The 12,659-nt window shown below is 39.4% G+C and overlaps 1 protein-coding gene across 8 annotated transcripts in view; it reads right to left on the bottom strand.

Moving 5' to 3' along the window:
• PALLD (palladin, cytoskeletal associated protein) overlaps positions 1-12,659 on the bottom strand; it is a 199,629-nt gene that overhangs the window by 65,953 nt on the left and 121,017 nt on the right. The window contains exon 1 of one of the 8 annotated variants that reach the window (XM_048303962.1): positions 1,488-1,616. The exons of 6 other annotated variants lie outside the window; for them this stretch is intronic. The gene's annotated coding sequence lies outside the window, so the exon portion shown is untranslated. Of the gene's footprint in view, positions 1-1,487; positions 1,617-12,659 lie in introns of those variants that run through there. One more of the 8 variants, XM_048303963.1, reaches the window with a different exon arrangement.

The following is a 12,659-nucleotide window of genomic DNA, read 5'->3' on the forward strand; positions in this document are numbered from 1 at the left end:
TCTACATACAGTTCTTTCAGGTTTTATTCCCCAATCAAAAGCAGGATGCAATACAATCTCTCTCAGAATCTTGTTCTCACAAGTATTTGCCCCATTTTCATAGTGAAGTGGTTTAGATGCAATCAACGGACATATGCTGAGAGCCATTTAACTTTTTCTATGGTTTTTTTTCCATCCTCTTGTTATCAATTCTATATCTTAATCCTTTATGTCTGGTATGCATTGTGAATCACAGACTAGCCCTGGATGTCTGGAAACTGCTGGGCTTTCTTAAAGAACATCATCATAACTTTTCCCACCCCAGAACGCCAGGGTATTTATGTGCACACAAACTTGTGAGTGAACATAAAACTTTCTGCACAATATGTAATACATCTCATGAAGTTAATTTCAGAAATATAAGGTTTGTTCACAGGAATCATGTGAACAATTCAATACAGCCACAGAATAACAGGCAAAAACAGTTTCTTGACCTCAAAGCCTCATGAAACATTGACTGTGTCCACTCCTATTTTTAGATGCGTGCTCTGCAGTGCCATATTCCTTAATATAAAGCTGACCCAAATGTTCCAATAGCAGACGATGGTTTCTCTTTGATAGCCAATGCATATCTCTGCTTTCCAAGTTTCTGTAAACACATCATTATAAAGAAGGCCAGTCTTACTTTTCCCAGCCTTCTTTCTAATTATGTGCCTGCTGCCAGGAAACTTGCCTTTTTTTTTTTTTCTTTTTTCTTGTCTTCACTACTAAAATTTAAACAAATGTCTGATGTATGCTGCAGAGTTCGAAAAGAAGAAAAAAAATTCAAAGCTGTTACTGTTATAAGTTACAAGGTTACTAACACCAAATTCCCTTCAACACCCAGTGATAAACAGACAAAAAAATTTAGCTACAAGAGTACACTAAGTACTAGATCACCAAATATGTCTTCCTTATAGACATATGAATCCCACAGAACAACCCAAAACGCCAATGTTTTGGTTTATTTTGGTTTAATTTTGGTAAGAAGCTGTAGTAAATCATCTAAAACATCAAGTCTCCTACCCATTACCAACTCTCTTCAGAACTATCACTGGGTTCCTACAGAAGTCTCGTACAAAGAAGGCTGGGAAGGCACTCATAGTTCCTTGCTCTATCATATTAAGGACTGATTTAGTGAGTCTTGGGCTACAGAGATGCACAGAGCCGCTGCCGCCACAAAAGCATCCTTTCTCCGTTTGGAAACACCAAGGGGACGGCCGGGGTCGGCAAATAAAGTGCATCAGCCAAACTCGAATGCGACTACACACGATGTAGCAAACTAAAAGAGCAAGAAAGAGTCGATCAAAAATAGAAGTACTCGAAAGATAGGCGGTCAGCCCGGTCCGATTACAGCATGATTTCATGTACCCTGACCTTTCGCCTCCCGTCACCGTTTCTGCCGTGCGTTCACCTCATCTGAAGTAAAGACGTCACTAGGAACTTCTGAAAGTACCCTGCCATCTTACCTCGGCGACGCGTAGCGGGCAGTTCTCACATACCCCAGCGCAAGTTCCCGGGGACGCGGCGAGCGGCGGCGGCGGCGCGGAGCGGAGCGGCGCCCGCAGGTACCCGGCGCTATATAGGGCGGGCCCGGGGCGCAGGCACCGCGCCGTGACTCACAGAGGAGCCGCCGCCGGCGCGTCCCACTCCGGCAGCTTCACGTTAAGAGTCCCGCGGCTGCCCCAGGCGCCCCGATGCGTGCGGGAGGCGTTACCAGGCTGCCGGGAACGGCAGGGAGACGTGCGTTTCCCGCAGCGAGTCGCCATCGGGATGTTTCTACCCGCTGCCGCAGTCTAAGCCTAAGTCTCCCTCGGAGCTGCAAGAACGGTGACTTTGCGATACGCTTTTTGCCAAAAAATGCTCGGGTCCCAGGCTGGAAGTTCACTTTTTTCCGTCCAGGAACATCCATAGCCAGCAGAAAAACTCGAGAAGGCTGCAACAGCCTAGTGAGTAGAGGAAACATCCCAGGCTCTTCCATATTGTCATACAACTGCACAAAAGTGTTGCTACCAGAATTTACATGAGCTTTCTGCGAGGCAGAAGTTTGCACGATTTCCACATCATTTTTGTCTGCATGACAGAATGGGTTGGGATGGCTACACGTTTAATGTAAAACTGTGGAAGCAATGTCTTAAGTTGTTCTGCTAAGCCCTTTAATACTTCTGCATTCTTTTACAGTAACACTTATGCCACTACTCATCACTACGAAGTCCCCAAGTGTTCAGATTAAACTGAATTTAAAACTTTTTTCAGAAAAAAATGTATCAAGCCATTGCACTGTAGTCATCTGTGTTACAAATAGTCTCCTGTGTCTTCCTCATCTGCCAAAGAATAGCATCAGTGATCAGAAAAAATTTACCATATGATGTAAAAATCTAGCTGTTTTGTGGTCTAATTATGCGAAACCTTCCAGAGCGTCAAACACGTACTCTAAAGACATTAATTACTACTAGTCATTCCACTAAGGCCTTCATTTGAAGGTAGAAAATTCTTTTATTTTTCCTCTTCTTTTTTCTTCCTTTTTTCTACAAGAAGATAAAGAGTGCCAGATTTGTGTTGTTGGTTCATACCCTTCTTACTAAAAGCCACTTGGCTGAGATCCAGTGTTTCTTACAAGTTACATGCTAACATCAGTTTTGCAAGTAATCATAGAATGCAACTAATCACTAGTAACATCTACTTAAACATCTGCTTAAAACAAGATGGATTATCTCAAAAGATACATCTATAAAATCTCTATTCTCATGCTTAGCCCATGGAGGGGATCTGTGGTATCACTTCCATTTTCTACATCATGAGCAGCAAATGAGCGTATGAACATGCTGACTTTTATCTCACTGTTCAGCATCCTGGACAAGGGTTAAAAGATTTTAGGGATGGATGAAAGCAAGGGTGATTCTCTTTCTTTTTTGAGCTCCAGTTTCCAGTCAGTGTGTATTATAGTTCAGCTCTGGATGCCTGAAAATCTGTTTGCTTTACAAGAACATCACCATAACTATTTTCCCCCAACTGGTATGAACCTCTAACATGAGCAAGACCTCTACCTGAGAAATTTCATTCCACAATGGACAATGCAGAACCAGGTAGCACTGAAAATTTCCCAACCCCTTTCACACTTTTTCACCATTAAGCCTTCTTTAAGACTCAGAACTCACTCCACATCACTCCAGAATATAACAGGAAGAACAGAAGAATGCTGCCAATTAGGAAAAAGGGTGGGGAAAATAAAGTATCTCCCCACTGCTAGAACAGAGAGTGGCATGCCAGAACCTGGCAGTGAGAAGGCTGGCACTGCACGAGCACTCTGTTTGCAGTTCTGGTACACGACCTTAGGGAAGAAGCATGGTAGCCCATACACATAGTATTAAGATAGCACAAAGATAAAAGGAGTATCACTCATGGCTGATCAGGTCTCTTTATGATTTTTGGTAGGTATGCTTGTTGAGAACAGTATTTTATCTAAAAAACAGAACACAGTTCTATTACAGCCAGTAATAGGTGCAGATAATGTAACACAAACAACAAAGAGCAGACTGATGTACAGTAGGAAAAGTCAGTGACAGAAAAACAGTACCTGGGCTTCACATCTCTTAACTGCAACTTCTCCTTTGTATTTGATTATAACAAATTGAGATAATACTGCATTAAAGACATGCATTAAGGAGTTCTCCAACATTTCTTCTGTCACAGCTCTTAAAATCTTTGCATGTAAGAACTTTATGTGTATGAATATGTTCAATTCATGGGGATGGAAGATGAAAGCAGAGACAGCTTGTGAACATCAGCTTAGTTCAAGACACTTGCTTTTCTCTGACTCCACAGCATATTTGGGCATGGAAAGTGGAAATGAAGCTCAGCTTACTGGGAAACAAGCATGAGGCATAATGTAAGATAAAGATCCAAAGAGAAAAGAAGTAAAACCATATGCTTAACTTAAACCTTAATATGATCTGTGATTCTTTCTTGTAAACAACTTTGCCTGTAATTCCAGCCCCAGGAGCATTTGTTTCTAGTTTAAGGAGTTTCCAACTATATCTACAGCATGGCTGGCAAACTGAAATGAGGGAGACTAATTTACACATAAGAAGACAGTTGCCTACAACTCTAATTAAGTCCTAATATTTAAAAGAAATAATTAAAACATAATTATAATGATAACAAACAGCTTTTGGAAAAATGCAGTAAAAGATCTCAACAATTCATTTCTGTGGACCAGGGAAGATAATGGTAGATGTCACTAGTAAAGCAGGCAAACACAAAACTGCCTGAAGTTTTTTGCTAGCATTCATTCAAACTTTAAGAAGCTTCACAAAATTAAGATTTACTTTTCAAACCACCCTGTAAATAAAATGAAATTAGTATTGTTTGAAGTACAAAAACTAAAAAGGATGACTTCAGAAAAGAAAAGCTGAAAATGAAGAGAGAAAATGTTACACAAAGTAATCACATCCTCAGCAATGACTGAAAATAAATGAAAATAACTCAATCGACTTCATGAAAGAGTCTGTCAAATTCTTAAACTACTACAGAATAATTTGTAGTATTTAAATATGACTTTTTGCCTGCAGTGTATCTTCAGTGAAGGAAGTGTATTTTAATAGTATACATATATTTTCATTCACAACAGTTGTTTTCCAGGTGCTACTATACTACAAAAAACTACACACTTCTATTTCCTTTCTTCTCTTTGCCTCCTTGATTTTTCCTCATTATGAGATGCAAAAATTTAGCATGGTAGCTGCTGACTTTACAAAGACATTTAAAGCTATACTGGAGTGTGCAATTCTGATCACACTAGTTAAGACCAGACCTCTCAAATTTTTAAAATCAAAACAGGATGGTTTGACAAAAGAACAACATCCAGCAAATGAAACTTGAAAAATTCTGAGGTCTAGGAAGAAGTTGTGATTGAGATTCAAATGGTCTTTTCTAATGGGGGAGACACATGACATGAGATTCTTTTGGTCTTAAAAACTGGAAATTAATTCAAGGATATAGGCATGCCTGTAAATTAACCCAAATAGATTTCAGCTAGCCACAATGCAGCTTTGCATCATATTACAGTTCAAACATCATTAAACTCAGATGGAAATGTCAGTAAAATAGACCCTGAAGGATTGACCAGAAGAGGGAATTGAAAGAATTTACAAGCTTCCAAACTGATTCATATTCAGCTGATGGAATTCAATGATCTATGGAGCCCAGTTCAGCAATCTCCCTGTTTTTCCTGCATAAGGGAAATGCATCCCATTTACACTAGCTGTGCAAAATAAGCTTTGGCATGCCAACCATTGTGGATTTTAAATTTTTTATTTAAAACAAAAAAAACTATCTCCATAAAACTACATCACCTCCCATACTTTACTTGACAAAAAATTCAAAGCCTTTCTGCATAGCTTTGAATGTGGATTCCTAAGCCAGGAGCAGGACACTGATTTTCTTGGAATGTGTGAGAGTTTGAGATTTCTTTAGAAGGCCAGAATGCAAAGTTAGGATTTCCCAAAACCAAAAGTGACTGACTATACCTCTGAAATGGTACCAACTACCAATCAAAGTTACCAAACATGTGCCAGTCCAAAGCATTTAGCACTCTTTCAAGTATCCTGTACACCTAACTTGGCTGGTGTTGGCAAACACTGAGGTCGTAACTGTAAATTGCTTTGTTTGGCTCTGTTTGGTGAAGATCACAATGTCTGAACTAGAAGTACCAAGCTGTTTGTGGCTTTTGTGGCTTAGCACTTCTGGAAAATAAAAGTTCACATTTGTTGCAAGAAAGATTATTTAAGCAAACATTTCCCATCACTTTCAATTCTGCAAATACACACCATTAAACTTACGTGTTTTACAAAAAGGAAAACACAGCTAGGGCGAACAGTTGATAGGAAATCATACTGCAGTCTCTGATCTATGAAAACATGATTCAACAACAACAATAATGACAACAAAAGAACTTTGTCCAAACTTCTAATAATACCTACAGAAAAAAAAAATTGGCAGTTTCTATTGCTGAGACAATTTTCATAAGACAGCAGTTACCATTTTTGTGGAAATATATGTATACTCGCACGTGTGAGTGTACATACATGGTGACAAAGTGACTCACGCTTAAGTCTTCTTTGTTATACCACTATTTCACCTTTCAGACTAAAATAGCAAAGGTATTCAGGGTAAAAAATTCAATTGTATTGATCAAACTTACTGTGCAACCCCTATGACAGCACAGAAAAAAACTGTGGGTCTACTATGTAGGCATTTTCTAACAAGGAACTGGAACAGTGATGGTTGAACAACAAGCATATAGAGAAGTATCCCAATGATTTCCTAAAGTTCCTAGTTACCTCAGTACCCACATGATTGGTCTGTTTCATCCATGAGTAATCCATGAGATTTCCTGGCCTGCACAACTACTGATACAGCAATGTATAAGAGCTCTGGAAATTAAATATAACAAAATATAACCTAGAAAACCATTCACTCCTCAGGCTTTACTTCATAGTAAACCTGACATAACACTTTTCAGCTGTGATACTGAAATTCCCTTTTACAAGCATTGCCATGGATTTATGAGAGGTCTACCTGCACTTCAGATGCTAAAATTGTTAGAAGGCTTATAAAAAGTCACAGATGATTACAGCAATTTGAATGTCACCTGTAAGTGCTTCCCAGTTCTGAACTCAAATCTCAACACTACATTCTCTTCTTTAATAGCCTGATATGGCAATAGTTAGTGTGTTGTATTTTTCAATTAGCTACACCTCAGTAACTTACAGCTGCTGTAATTGTGAGGCCTGTCAGGCAAGATAAAGAAGCTGTTTCTTCAGAGTCAGGCTTCCCCACCATATTTAAAATGTTTTTCAGTAGCTGTTTATGAGCTGATCTTGACACAATTTCAAGATCAAGGCATAACTTACTTCTTTTCATCAGGACGTCAAGCTCACAGTGCATGTAATTGTTTGCTATAAAGGCTGTGACTTTAGGACACGTTCTGTTGCTAACATTTTGAAACCAGAGCAAACCAGGCCAGTATGTTAAATGTTACTGCTGAAGTTTGTGCCCACAGCTATTTAGTTTTCTCTATTCTAGGTTTCACACAGTCAGCAAAGGTTACAGCTCTTCCTTCTGAATATTTGTTGTGTTGATTCTTCTGAAGAGAAAAAGTGGATAGTGTTCCATGGGTTTTTCCACCAGGAATAAGACCTTCTAACAAGTAGGTAAAACAATGTCCCAAGACACTGCAGATTAGGATCACAGTGCATGAATTTTACACTTAGGTTTAAACCAGTACCTAACTTGCATTTCTGATATCCCATTATATTTTCCATATTTTATGTTGTTACAAAATGCTTTTCTATCTGAATTGTCGGGAGAGTATTAGGGTTTTCTAGTACTCATTTTCTTTATTTTCTCTCTTTCTCTGCTACTGTTCTTAACTGCAAAGACACCTCTGTTTCTCAGGGGTGCATGTGTACCCTTTCCAGATGAATTTCTAAGTTTTCATTAGAATACTACAGGAGACAAAAACTTATAATGTATTTTTGTAGTGCTTGAAATTACCTGCAATGGGATTCTTTCCCCCTGGGCAAAGGGTGACTCATTTATCTTCAGTCTGCTAACCAAAGGGGCTGCCAAAGACCCCTCCTTTCTAAACAAAAATCTGTAGAGAGCTTTCAGAAACATGAGAAAATATGACAAACACAGCTTGAGTTCTTAACTTAGCTGGCAGAAGATCACAGGAGGATATGGACAAGTCCGCCAGCCTCGATCCCCTGCATTTACCACTCTGCTGGTAGCAACAGAGAGCAGCTCCCTGCACATAGACTGCTTCCCCGGCTTCCTTGGCATCTCCCCCTCTGCTCCTATTCTGAAATCCTCCAGCTCCAACTTCCTTATTTGGTTGCCGGGACTGTTCTTTGTCTGGCTGAGCCCCCCGGGCCACGCCGCCCCCGGCTCGGCCCGGCCCGGCTCCAGCGGGCCACCCCGCCCGGGCCCCGGGCGAGCCGCGGCCATGCCCATGTAAGGAGCAGCTTCCCGGGCCGGGCGGGCCGCGGGTCCCGGCCGGGAGCGCTCCGGCTCCCTCCGCTCACCCCTGCAGCAGCCTCGGCTCCCACCGCACGGCCGCCGCGGGCTTCCCGAGCAGCAGCGCTCCCCAAGCCGCCCTAGCTGCGTCTGCAAACCACTGGCAACAAGACAAAGGAAAATGAAGCTATGAAGTTTCAGTGTAAAAACTCACAGATTCCTGTCATATTTTCCATTGTTCTTTAGAACAGGTTACAGCGTGTCCTTTGGGGATTTCACTGGTGCTTTCCGCAGAGAAAAAGGAATCCCTCAACAGAGCTACCTACTTTTTTAAAAGTTACTATTCTGTTATGCTACATGAAGAAAGAAAGCGAGACTAGTTTTACTCTCGAAATATCCCAAACTTTTTAAGGTAGCGTTTATAAGGAGCAGCTTACCTGCTGGGAGACAGTGAAATTTGCTAGGGGAACACTCCCTACTGTTGCTACTGTTGCTACTTAGTTTTAGCAGCACTTCAGGTACTTCCTGAGAAAGAACTGACAGTCAAGCCGTATGCGTCTATGTAAGAGCCACAACAAGCAAGAAAGAACAGTTAAATAAAAAATTTTTAAAAAACCAACCAAAACCCAGTCCTGCTGGTCACCATATTTTGTTGTTCACATCTTTTAGATTTAGTCTTTTGAAGTGGATTTATGTGATAGCTGCCTTTTTTTTTTTTTTTTTAATACAAAGATCAGGGAATCCTGTAGGAAGTGATTTTTCTTTAAATTTAAATGAGAAAATGACAACAGTTCAGGAGAATATATACTGAATATGTCCACACGGACAGAAGAAACAAAAGTTAATCCACAGAGATCTAGCTGACTAAGGAGCTTATTGAGCTGTTACTCCTTAAAAGGAATACCCTTAACAAAGTAGAGATTTAAAATTAGTAAAAGTGTTCTGAGACAGTCCTCTCATGCAGCGTGACAAGAAACAACATTTTGAAAAAATTAAAGAAGGTATAGCTAATCTTCAAACTTTCTAATTCTGTTTGGGAATCTGGAAGCATTCCTGTATTTCTCAATATGGTTCCTTAGTATTAAGTTATGAAAACAAGTTCTTAAATACCAAAACTCCTTCCATTATTGCAAGTTCCTGTGGATGTTTGGGTGAAGCAGAAAACAAGTAGAAGACTGGCACAGAGAGCACTGCTTTAAGTCACTGATATACAGGGCAATAGTGAATGCTCCCAGGCACAAGTAGATGAAAAAAATAATTATGGAGAATACAAAGGTGCATTTATAACCACCTTCCTATAAGATTCCAGCTGCACCCAAGTCAGTTGTATTCTCAGCTCAACAGAAAACCGGCTCTGGTATTTTTATACCGCATTCTTGCCCTCAAGAGAGGCCTGAACAAGTTTGTTTACTTGTGAGAAACCCTCAAACTAGAAAAACGTAAGGAAACAGCTTAATCAAATAACAGAAGAATAAATATATTGACCACATCATAATTACATTACACATTTAAATTAGCATGCTAAAATTCACCTCAGGAAAAACCCAAACAAACCAAACAATTTCAGCAAAATAAGAAACATATAGGAACAATTTAGGAGAATTTATGCCCAGAAAGATCAGTTTTCAAGTTGTCTGTTTCAAGATTAATGTAAATAAAATATTCCTAACTGACAAAGAAAATGCTAAAATAAAAATCCAAAATACAGAAATGCTTTAAGGATAAATGAAACTAAGGTCACAATGATATAGCGTTGTCGAATAGTAATTAAAACAAAATGCCATTATCTTATGGAGCTCATCCTCTCTACTGCTAAAGGCTGCAGAAGTACCAGTTTATTTCAGAACTACTCCATCATCTTCAGCAGGTGTTCAGGCTACTGACAAATAACTCACTGCTGATTCTGCAAGCAATTTATTGTCCAGGCCCTGTCATCTGACATCAGTTGATCTGAATGGAACAAATGACATCACAAGAGATATGTTCAGGGTAGGAGGACATATCCTTCGACCTTTGATGTGCTGTTCTACATTTGCTCTTCTGCAAGTAGGAGTAGTCTCTGCTGCATGAGAAACTGACAATGCTCTCAAGAAAGCTATCTAAAAACCTAAGATAAATGCATATGAAAGGTTAGGTTTTTACCCTTGCAGAAAGGGTGACCTCCCAGAAGTCTGGAAGCTACTACCCAACTGACTTTCACTGAAAGTTCCAGTCCTCTCTCTGCATGGTCAAACAGGTTTCAAAGAAAAGGTTTGTCTCTCTAAATACTCCAGATAGCTAAATTGCTGCCGTTGACCCCAGTGGCAATCTTTCATGTGCAAGTATATTTCTATGCAGGTAGAGCATATCTGCTCCCCCCATGCCATCTTCTCATTTTGGTACTGCCAGTTTGTACTTCCTTCACCTCCCCCAGTGAACCCACTCACTTCCAACTACTCCAGTGCTCACATTAAATCTACAGGTGCAACTAGACTGAGCCATGGCAGCTCCTTCTCATAGGCTTGAAGCACTGCCCTCAGAGAACCACACCATATCCTGTCCCTCCTTTGCTTCTGCCAGAGGGTGCCCTCATGCTGTCCAGTCCCACATCCACATTATGGCAGTTTCATGTAGTCAAAAACTAGAAAGCTCTGCAGGAGCAGTAGAACAGAAATGTGCCATAAAAGACCACATCATTAACCCAACGGACCTGAGTAGTTTTATCATCTGAATATGAAAGTATTTGGTACCAGCACACAACTACTTACCAAGGTTAGAGTACTGGCAACAACTGTTTCAACCCGCTACTTGGAAACACTGCATTCAAAAATTACAAAATCTTTACTATTATTAAAGGAATTATGAAAACAATGAAAAAAACCTCAGCATTTTATCAGTAAAATAAAACTGATTTTCTGTGCTAATGTTCAGGCTTGTAATAAAAACTACTGGCATTGTAGCATAAGCACTAAAACACTTAGTGATATTGTAAAACATATTCAATAATACATAAACGTATTTCTCAGACTAAACATCTTAACATATTCTGAATGTATAGATACACACACTGATAATAATACATTTTCATACATATCTTCAAAAAATCCTCTGCCAAAGTATGAGACTGTGCATTGACTTAACTGATAAAACAGGCCTGTTGTACACTAGCCAGTTGGTTCACTAGCACAACTGTTCAACAATAAGTAATTACTACACCTCAGTTTATAGTTTCAACTGAATTATCATTTAATCTTAATGCATGTTTTTCTGATCATAGACCCATGTGAGCAACATTAATTATATATGAAATCCATGTGTATTCGTATCAAAATTATATCATCAGAATTTTCACTGCAGAAGTACTAAAACTTATCCTGGGAGAGACCTGCATGAAAGCTACTCTGAAATGTAAGGTAGTTATGAGAGGTCAAAAGCCATGCATTGACTTATATTTACTGCAGCAGTCAAGGACAAGGCACATGTCTGAGAGAGTTGATCAAAAATTCATGGGAAGAGGAAGCACTATTCTCCATATGCATAGCTGGCAAGTCCCATTGCATGTAGACCTGGAAAAAAAATTGCCTACATGTTTTCATCAAAATGGAGGAAATACACAGAACAGCAAGTAGATGACCGTTTTCCAGTCTGGTTTTAGAAAGACATATATGATGCATGACTTTGTTAAATGATGACTAGTGTTACCTGCAAGTGGTAAATAGTAAATAAGTACTGACTGCTGTGAGGAGCAGCAGAATGAAATGATGAAATGAAAAACTGAAGCTGACTATAAATGGAAAACTTCTCAGTATTATTCCATAGTTTGACTCATCTCAGTCTGTTGGGCAAATTAGAAGATCCAGAGATCAGACAGTGTTAAACAGAGAATAAAGCAGCACTGTAACAAAATTAGCTCAGCAATACTAAATAAGTTTAGCCCTCTTGGTGCAGTGTTCTAGTGAGATCTTCCTCCTTTGTAGAGTCATGTTTGTTAGATGCTCACAAGTTGAACAGAACTTTGAGGAATCAAAATCCACCATAATGTATAACAAAAAGACATGCATTGTGAATACTGGGGCTGTCAAAGCACAACATGCTAAAGACTTAATTTTGTCCTTTAGAAACCAGGTTTCCTCTTCCTAGACATTAAAACATATTATTAAAAAAACCCCCAAACCAACAAAACGACCCCAGAAATACTTCAATAGTAATTTGCAATAACTGATTTTATGGGTAATGTACTCCTCGTGGGAGTTCAGAATGACTTAGAAGATTTGTGGACAAGGTTTTAATGCCCTGTTTACATTTCCTGGGAGCTTAAGAAAAAACAGCCTGAAATAAGCTGCAGCTAATGTGCTACAGGAAACGAAGGAAGACAACCAGACTTCTCAAGAAAGATTTACATTTATATAATGGTGATGGCTATATTTTGGCTTAGAAAAAGGAATGCAAATGTTCTAAAATACACAGAAAATCTGTTGGCTAGTGTTTCTCCTTAGTAGTGGATCATGAACCACTCCAACACTGTACACTGCAACAAAATGCTTTTTAAGAGAGCTCTTTCACCATTGCATGATACTTTGTTTAGAAACCAAAATATCTTGTATCAGCAATTCCTCTCTGTATGGCAACCAAAGAGACACTAA

Source organism: Corvus hawaiiensis, chromosome 5 (assembly GCF_020740725.1).
Source record: "Corvus hawaiiensis isolate bCorHaw1 chromosome 5, bCorHaw1.pri.cur, whole genome shotgun sequence".
NCBI lineage: Eukaryota > Metazoa > Chordata > Aves > Passeriformes > Corvidae > Corvus > Corvus hawaiiensis.